This window comes from Micromys minutus (genome assembly GCF_963924665.1).
Source record: "Micromys minutus genome assembly, chromosome: 26".
NCBI lineage: Eukaryota > Metazoa > Chordata > Mammalia > Rodentia > Muridae > Micromys > Micromys minutus.
This window is the reverse complement of record NC_137961.1, coordinates 41,514,234-41,522,759: the sequence shown is the minus strand read 5'-3', so window position 1 is coordinate 41,522,759 and position 8,526 is coordinate 41,514,234. Positions and strand designations below refer to the sequence as shown.

Below are 8,526 nucleotides of genomic sequence, written 5' to 3'. Positions count from 1 at the left end.
AGGCTACTATATCCAGCAACACTCTCAATTAAAATAGATGGAGAAACCAAGATATTTCATGAAAAACCCAAATTTACACAATATCTTTCAACAAATACAGCCCTACAAAGAATGATAGATGAAAACTCCAACACAGGAGGGAAAATACTCCCTAGAAAAAACAAGAAAGCAATCTTCATCCAACTAATCCTAAAGAAGACAGCCACACAAACATAATTCCACCTGTAACAACAACAACAACAACAACTGTCCCGCGCAACCGTCTCGCCTGCAAGAACGACGCGGCACACGAAATAGGATTCTTCTGCGGTAAATTTTAATGCTCTCGAGAGGCAGAGCATAAGCATACATCAAGTAGAAGCGAAGACCACGAACTATCTAGCCCGTCCCCTTATATAGGAATCAGTCCTTGCCTTGGACGTGGAGCCCCCTGATTGGTTGAAACTCATCAGGCCATATGACGCCACGGGAGAGGCAGAGCTCAAGGAGTGGAAAGTTACCCAGCATGTGCGCACATGACTTGTTTACTGCTAACTCCAGCCGGATGTCAGCGCCATCTTGTAATGGAGAATGTGCAGGCGGTGCCCCACAAACAACAACAACAACAAACAGCAAACAACAATCACTGGTCCCTAATATTTCTCAACATCAATGGACTCAATTCCTCAATAAAAAGACAGACTAACAGACTAGATACATCAGGAGGACCAACATTTTGCTTCATACAGAAAACACACCTCAGTGACAAAGACAGACACTACCTTAGAGTAAAATGCTGGAAAACAATTTTCTAAGCAAATGTCCTCAGAAACAAGCTGGAGTAGCCATTCTTATATTGAATAAAATGGTTGTCCAACCAAAATTTATCAAAAAAGATAAAGAAGGACACGTTATAATCCTCAAAGGAAAAATCCACCAAGATTAAATCTGAATTCTGAATATCTATGCTCCAAATGCAAGGTGAACTACATTCATAAAAGAAACCTTACGAAAACTCAAAGCACAAATTGCACCTCACACAATAATAGTGGGAAACTTCAACACTTCACTCTCATCAAAGGAAAGATAATGGAAACAGAAACTAAACAGAGACCCAGACATCTATGAAATATTTCATCCTAAAACAAAAGAATATATACCCTTTTCTCAGAACCTCATGCTACCTTCTCCAAAACTGACCATATATTTGGTCACAAAACAGGCCTCAACAGATACAAGAACACCAAAATAATTCCATGAATCCTATCAGGTCACCATGGACTAAGACTTGTCTTCAATAACAACAAAAATGACAGAATGCCCATATACACATGGAAGCTGAACAATGCTCTACTCAGTAATAACTTGGTCAAGGAAGAAATAAAAAGGCCACAGGCAAAGTTGGCACACAACCATGAGGACTCGCAGCCTGCCTGCAGAGAGCTGAGCACCCAGAAGAGATGCAGGAGCGCTCTCCTTCCTGAGCCCATGGGTGATCCCTCCCTCTCTGTTCAGTGACTATCTGGGGAGAGACCTCTGGGAACTGTCAGGGTGCAGGAATCACAGTGCAGTCTGGAATCAGACTAGTCCAGCCTCCATCTGGGCTCAGAGTCACAGGCAGAGCAGGCACACAGCCATCAGGTTTCTCAGGCTGCCCACAGAGAGCTGAGCACCCAGAGGAGATGCTGGAGCATTCTCCCCCCTGAACCCACGGGTGAGCTTACACTCTCTCTTCACTGACTGTTTCAGAAAAGAACTCCGGGAACTCTCAGGGTACAGATAGCACGGTACTGTTTGGGTTTGTACCCTTCAGACCTCTATTTGCACCCAGAGCTAGAGCTGGCCTATTGCCATTAGAACTCACAGCCTGACCACTGATTGGTGAACACCCAGGACTGACCTCCCTCCAGAATCCATGGCCCACAGATATACAGGAGAGACAAGCTCCATTTAGAGACAACAAGTTCAACTGACATCAAGGATAAGAAGATTACAAGAGGCAAACAAGAGTCTAAAAAACAGAAACCAAGGCAATCTGGCAACATCAGAACCCAGCTCTCCTACCACAGTAATGGTGTATATCCTAAAACACCAGAAAAACCAGATTTGGACTTAAAAATTATGCCTCATGTTGATGATAGAGCTCCTTAAAAACCACATGATTAGCACCTTTAAAGAAATACAGGAGACCACAGATAAACAAGTACAAGCCCTTAGAGAAATATAGAAAAACACAAGAAAGCAGATGAAACAACTCCAGAGATAGAATACCTGAGAAAGAGCAGGAGTGATAGGTAGAAAGAGGTCAGGAGCATCACCAACAGAACACAAGAGACGGAAGAGAGAATCTCAGGAGCAGAAGATGACACAGAAAGCATTGACACAAAACAGTCAGAGAAAATGTAAAATTTATAAGCCCCAGACTCAAAATATCAGAAAATTCAGAATACAAAGAATTGACCAAACCTAAGGATAATAGTTATAGAAGAGAATGAAGACTCTGAAATAAAAGGCCCAGTAAATATCTTTAACAAAATCATAGAAGAAAACTTCCATAACCTATATAAAGAAATAACCATGAACATAAAAGAAGCCCACAGAACTCCAAATAGATTGAACCAGAAAAGAAATCCCTCCAGACACATTATAGCCAAAAGACCAAATGTTCAAAACAAAGTATACTAAAAGCAGTAAGGGAAAAAGGACAAGTAATTTATAAAGAGAGACCAATCAGAATTACACCAGACTTTTCAACAGAAACTGTGAAAGCTAGAATATTCAGGACAGATTTCATACAGACCCGAAGAAAACACAAATGCCAGCCCAGGATACTATACCCAGCAAAACTCTCAATCACCATAGGTGGAGAAACCGAGATCTTCTAGGACAAAAGAAATTTCCACAATATCTGTGCACAAATACAGAACTACAAAGAATAATAGATGGAAAACTCCAACACAGGAGGTAAACTAAACCTCAGGAAAAGCAAGAAAATAATCCTCTATCAACAAATCTAAAAGAAGAAAGGCACACAAACGTAATTCTACCTCTATGAACAAAAATTACAGAAACTGCCTCAGAGTAAAGGTTGGAAAATAAACCTTCTTTGCAAGTGTTCCTAAGAAACAAGCTGAAATAGCCATTCTAATATTGAATAAAATAAATTTTCTAACAAAATATATTAAAAAAGATAAAGACAGATTCATTACAGGAAAAATCTATTAAGAGGAACTCTCAGTCCTACACATCTATGATCCAAATATAAGGACACCCACGTTCATATAAGAAACTTTACTAGAGCTCAAATGATATATTGCACCACACATAATAATTCTGGGAAACTTCAATACCCAACTCTCCTCAATGAACAGATCATGGTAGCAGAAACTGAAGAGAGACCCAGTGAAACTAGCAGAGGTTATGTACCAAATAAATTTAACAGATGCCTATAGAATACTGTCGCGTGCCCCACTTCCCACCGGCAGGAATAGGCATGCAACAACAGGATTCTTCTGCGAACAACCTTTATTGTACAGCACTCTGAGCAGGGGATCCCACGTGGAAGAAAAATGCACTGCTAATATATGCCCAGGAGACTCGTGTTGCTACCTGATTGGTGCACCCTCCAGTAACTCATTAGCATGCCCCGAGAGCGGGCTGTGACGTATGTGGTACATGCGCTCTAAGTCTCTTGGCTGGGCAACAGCTCTGTTTGCTGAGTCCTCGGCGGGAAGCCGGCGCCATGTTTGGGTGCGGCACAAACGGCTCTCTACAGAATACTTTATCCTAAAACAAAAGAATATACTGTTTTGTCAGCACCTCATGGCACCATCTCCAAACTTGACCATATATTTGTTCACAAAACAGGCCTCAACAGATACAACACCATTGAAATAATCCCATAAATCTTATCAGATCAAAATGGATTAAGGCTGATCTTCAATAACAACAAAAACAACATAAAGCCCACATACACATGGAAGCTAAACAATTCTCTATTTTATGATAGCTTGGTCAAGGAAGAAATAATGAAAGAAATCAAAGACTATTTAACGAAACTTAACGAAAATGAAGGTACAATCTACCCCAACTTATGGAATACAATGAAAGCAGTGCTAAGAGGAAAACTTATAGCTCTGAGTGCCTCCAAAAAGAAACTGGAGAGAGCTTACACTAACATCTTAACAGCACATCTGAAATCTCTAGAAGAAATAGAAGCAGCTACAGCCAAGAGGAGCAGACAGCAGGAAACAATCAAACTCAGAGCTGAAATCAATCAAGTATCAACAAAAAGAACTATACAAAGAATCAACGAAACCCAGAGCTGGTTCTTTGAGAAAATCAACAAGATTGATACACCCTTAACCAGACTAACTGAAGGGCCCAGAAAGAGTATCCAAGTTTCAAAATCAGAAATGAAAGGGGATGCATAACAACAGAAACTGAAAAAATTCAAGATGTCATCAGATCCTACTACAAAAGCCTATACTCAACAAAACTGAGAAAATCTAGAGGAAATGGACAAATTTCTAGACAGATACCATGTACCAAAGTTAAATCAGGATTAGATAAACCATCTAAACAGTTCCATAACCACAAAAGAAATAGAAGCAGTCATCAAAAACCTCCCAAACAAACAAACAAAAAACCCCAAAAAACAAACAAACAAACAAATAAAAAAAAAGCCAAAGGCCAGATGTGTTTAGTGAAGGTTTCTATCAGACCTTCATAGAAGACCTAATAACAATTTTCCCCAAACTATTCCACAAAAGAGAAACAGAAGTAACACTACTCAACTCATTCTTTGAGGACACAATTACACTCATTCCTAATCCACACAAAGACCCTACAAACAAAGAGAACTTTAGATCAGTTTTCCTTATGAACATTGATGCAAAAATACTGAATCAAGTTCTCATAAACAGAATCCATGATCACATCAAAATGATCATCTTTCATGATCAAGTAGGTTTTATTCCAAGGATGAAGGAATGGTTCAATACACAGAAATCCATCAATGCAATCCACTATATAAGCAAACTCTAAGGGGAAAAACACTCATATGATCATCTCATTAGATGCTGAGAAAGCATTTGACAAAATTCAACACCTTTTCACCTTAAAAGTCTTGGAAAGAGCAGGAATCCAAGGCACATACCTAAACATAGTAAAAGTAATACACAGCAAACTGGTAGCCAACATCAAATTAAACAGTGAGAAACTTGAAGCAATCCCATTAAAATCAGGGACTAGAGTAGGATGTCCATTATATTTATACTTATTCAATATAGTGCTCAAATTTCTGGCTTGAACAATTAGACAAGAAAAAGAGGTCAAATGGAAACAAGTTGGAAAGGAAGAAGTCAAAACATCACTATTTACAGATGACATAATAGTGTATTTAAGTGACCCCAAAAATTCCACCAGGGAATTTCTATAGTTGATATAAAACTTCAGCAAATGACTGGATATAATATTATCTCAAACAAATCAGTTGCCTTCCTTTACTCAAAGGATCAACATGATTAGAAAGAAATTAGGGAAAGGACACCCTTCACGTGACCCTAACTAAGCAAGCGAAAGGTCTGTATGACAAGAACTTCATATCTCTGATGAAGAAAACTGAAGATCTCAGAAGATGGAAAGATCTCTCATGCTCAGGATTGGAAGCATCAACAGTGTAAAAATGGCCATCTTACCAAAAGCTATCTAGAGATTCAATGCAATCCCCATCAAAATTCTAACTTAATTCTTCTTCATAGAGCCATTTGCAAGTTCACTTGAAATAACAAAAATCACTAGATAGCACAAAATATTCTCAAGAATAAAAACATTTTGTAGGAATCACCATTCCTGACCTCCATTTGTATTAGAGAGCAATAGTCATAAAATCTGTTTGCTATTGGTACAGAGACAAGAAAGTACATTGATGGAATATAACTGAAGATTCAGAAATGAACTCACACACCTATGGTCACTTTATCTTTGACAAAGGACCTAAAATCATCCAGTGGAAAAAAAAAACATGTATTTTCAACAAATGCTGGTCCAACTGGTGGTCAGCATGTAAAAATTCATACTTATTGCCCTGTACAAAGGTCAAGTCCAGATGCATCAAGGACCTCCACATAAAACTAGATACACTCAAACTAATAGAAAAGAAAGTGGGAAAAAGCCTTGAATACATTTGCACTGGAGAAAATTTCCTGAACAAAACACCAATGGCTTATGCTCTAAGATCAACAATTTACAGGTGGGACCTCATAAAATTGCAAAGTTTCTGTAAGGCAAAGAACACTGGCATTAGGACAAAACAGCAATGAACAGATTGGGAAAGGCTCTTTACCAATCTTAAATCGAATAGAGGGCTAATATCCACTTTATACAAAGAACTCAAAAATTTGACTCCAGAGAATGAAATAACCTTATTAAAAAGTCAGTACAGACCTAAACAAAAAATTCTTAGCTGAGGAATATTGAATGGCAGAGTAGCACCTAAAAAAATGCTCAACATCCTTAGTCATCCGAAAAATGCAAATCAAATCAACCCTGAGATTTCACCTCAAATTAGTCAAAATGGTTAAGGAAAAAAAAAAAAAAAAAAAAAAAAAAAAAACTCAGATGACAGCAGATTCTGGTGAGGATGTGGAGAAAGAGGAACACTCCCCCACTGGTACAACCAACCACTCTGGAAATCAGTCTGATAGTTCCTTAGAAAATTGGACACTGTACTATCTGAGGACCCAGCTATACTCCTCCAGGGCATTTACCGGAATGATGCTCCAACATATAACAAGAACACATCCTCCACTATGTTCAAAGCAGCCTTATTATAATAGCCAGGAAGCGGAAAGAACCCAAATGCTGTACAACAGAGGAATGGACTCAGAAAAATGTGGTACATTTATTCAATGGATTACTACTCAGCTAATAAAATAATGAGTTCATGAAATTCTTAAACAAATTGATGAATCTAGAAAATATCATCCTAAGTGAGATAACCCAATCACAAAAATACACCCATGGTATGGCCTCATGGATAAGTGGATATTAGCTCAAAAGCTTGGAATACCCAAAGTGCAATTCACAGCTCAAGAATAAGAAAGACCAAAGTGTGGATGCTTTATCATTCTCAAAAGGGAAAACAAAAATATTCTCAGGAGGAAATATGGAAACAAAGCTTGGAGCAGAATCTGAAGAAAAGGCCATCCAGTGACTGCCCCACTTGTGGATCCAGCCCATATTTATGAGGGTATTTCCAGAGAGTCTTAACCGTGAAAGGAAGGGTCACCCTGAATAACAGGAGGCACCCATGATCCATGACTAATCTGGGAAAGAACAAAAGAGAGGGAAAGGAAGCAGAGCGTTTGTCCCTCTGGGCTTCCTTTGTGGATTTAATGTCACAGGAGTCACCTAGTGCTGCTGCTGTCACAGCTGTAGTTTTTTCTGACATAACCTCTTCGCCGTGATGGGCTGTACTTGTAAACTGTGAGCCAAAACAATGCCACCACCTTCCCCATATTGTTTTGTCAAGCATCTTGCTCCATCAGAGAGAAAAATAACACACCTTGCTTATGCACTGTCTTTAATACTTGGGAAAGGTAAGATATTGCCTGTTTCTTATGCCCTCTAGCTGCCATCTAGCGTCCCTGCGTGTGTGCTTCTCAGACCCCCTGAGGGTGAACCTTACTTCCCCGCGTGGCCCCATTTCCACTCCAACAAGGTGAAAGAAACGATCATGAAGCATGAAAAACTCGGCAAACTGCAGGCACGAACTGGTAGGGAAGGAACTGCTCCTAGAAAGGTGGTTCACAGAACAGCCACAGTAGACAATAAAAATGCAGTTCTTCTTAAAGAAGTTAGGGATGAAGAATGTCTTTGGTTTGGAAGAGGTGAACATGTTTACACACCAAGGACCAGTCATCCATTTTAACAACCCTGAAGTTCAGCAAACACCTTCGCCATTACCGGCCACGCCGAGACAAAGCAGCTGACAGAAATGCTTCCTATATCCTAACCAGCTTGGTGCAGACAGTCAGACTAGGTTAAGGAGACCGGCTGAAGCTCTACCCGAACAATCTGTGGATGGAAAAGCACCACTTGCTACTGGAGAGGATGATGATGGTGAAGTTCCAGATCTGGTGGAGAATTTTGATGAGGCTTTTAAGAATGAGGTGAACTGAATTGAAGCAGGTTCTGAAGAAGGTGAAACTTGCAGAAGTCACAGGAGCTGCTATTTTATATTATGACTGCTTTTTAATTTTTTTGTTTATTATGGATCTGATAAAATCTAGATATTTAGTATTTTTAAGCTTAAACCTCTGGACACTGAACTTTTTTTTCAGGTTTTGCTTATACCTAATTCATTTTTTTGTCGCAAATTAAACTGAAGAAGCCTGGGAGTAAAGTTTGGAAAAGGTTAATAAAATTTGTTGCCTAGTTTTAAAAAATGAGAAAAGAAAGAAAACATGCATGTGATGTAGAAACAAAGGGAAGTTAAGTTATATGATTAAAAACATATGTTAAACACATGCCAATTAAGAGCCC

The 8,526-nt window shown here is 39.1% G+C and overlaps 1 pseudogene across 1 annotated transcript; it reads left to right on the top strand.

The window, feature by feature from the left end:
• The first annotated feature begins 7,447 nt into the window (after positions 1 to 7,447).
• On the top strand, positions 7,448 to 8,162 carry LOC308437569 (transcription factor BTF3-like; annotated as a pseudogene). Its single transcript has 2 exons — positions 7,448 to 7,467; positions 7,648 to 8,162. The product of its transcript is annotated as a transcription factor BTF3-like (transcript).
• Positions 8,163 to 8,526: the final 364 nt, after the last annotated feature.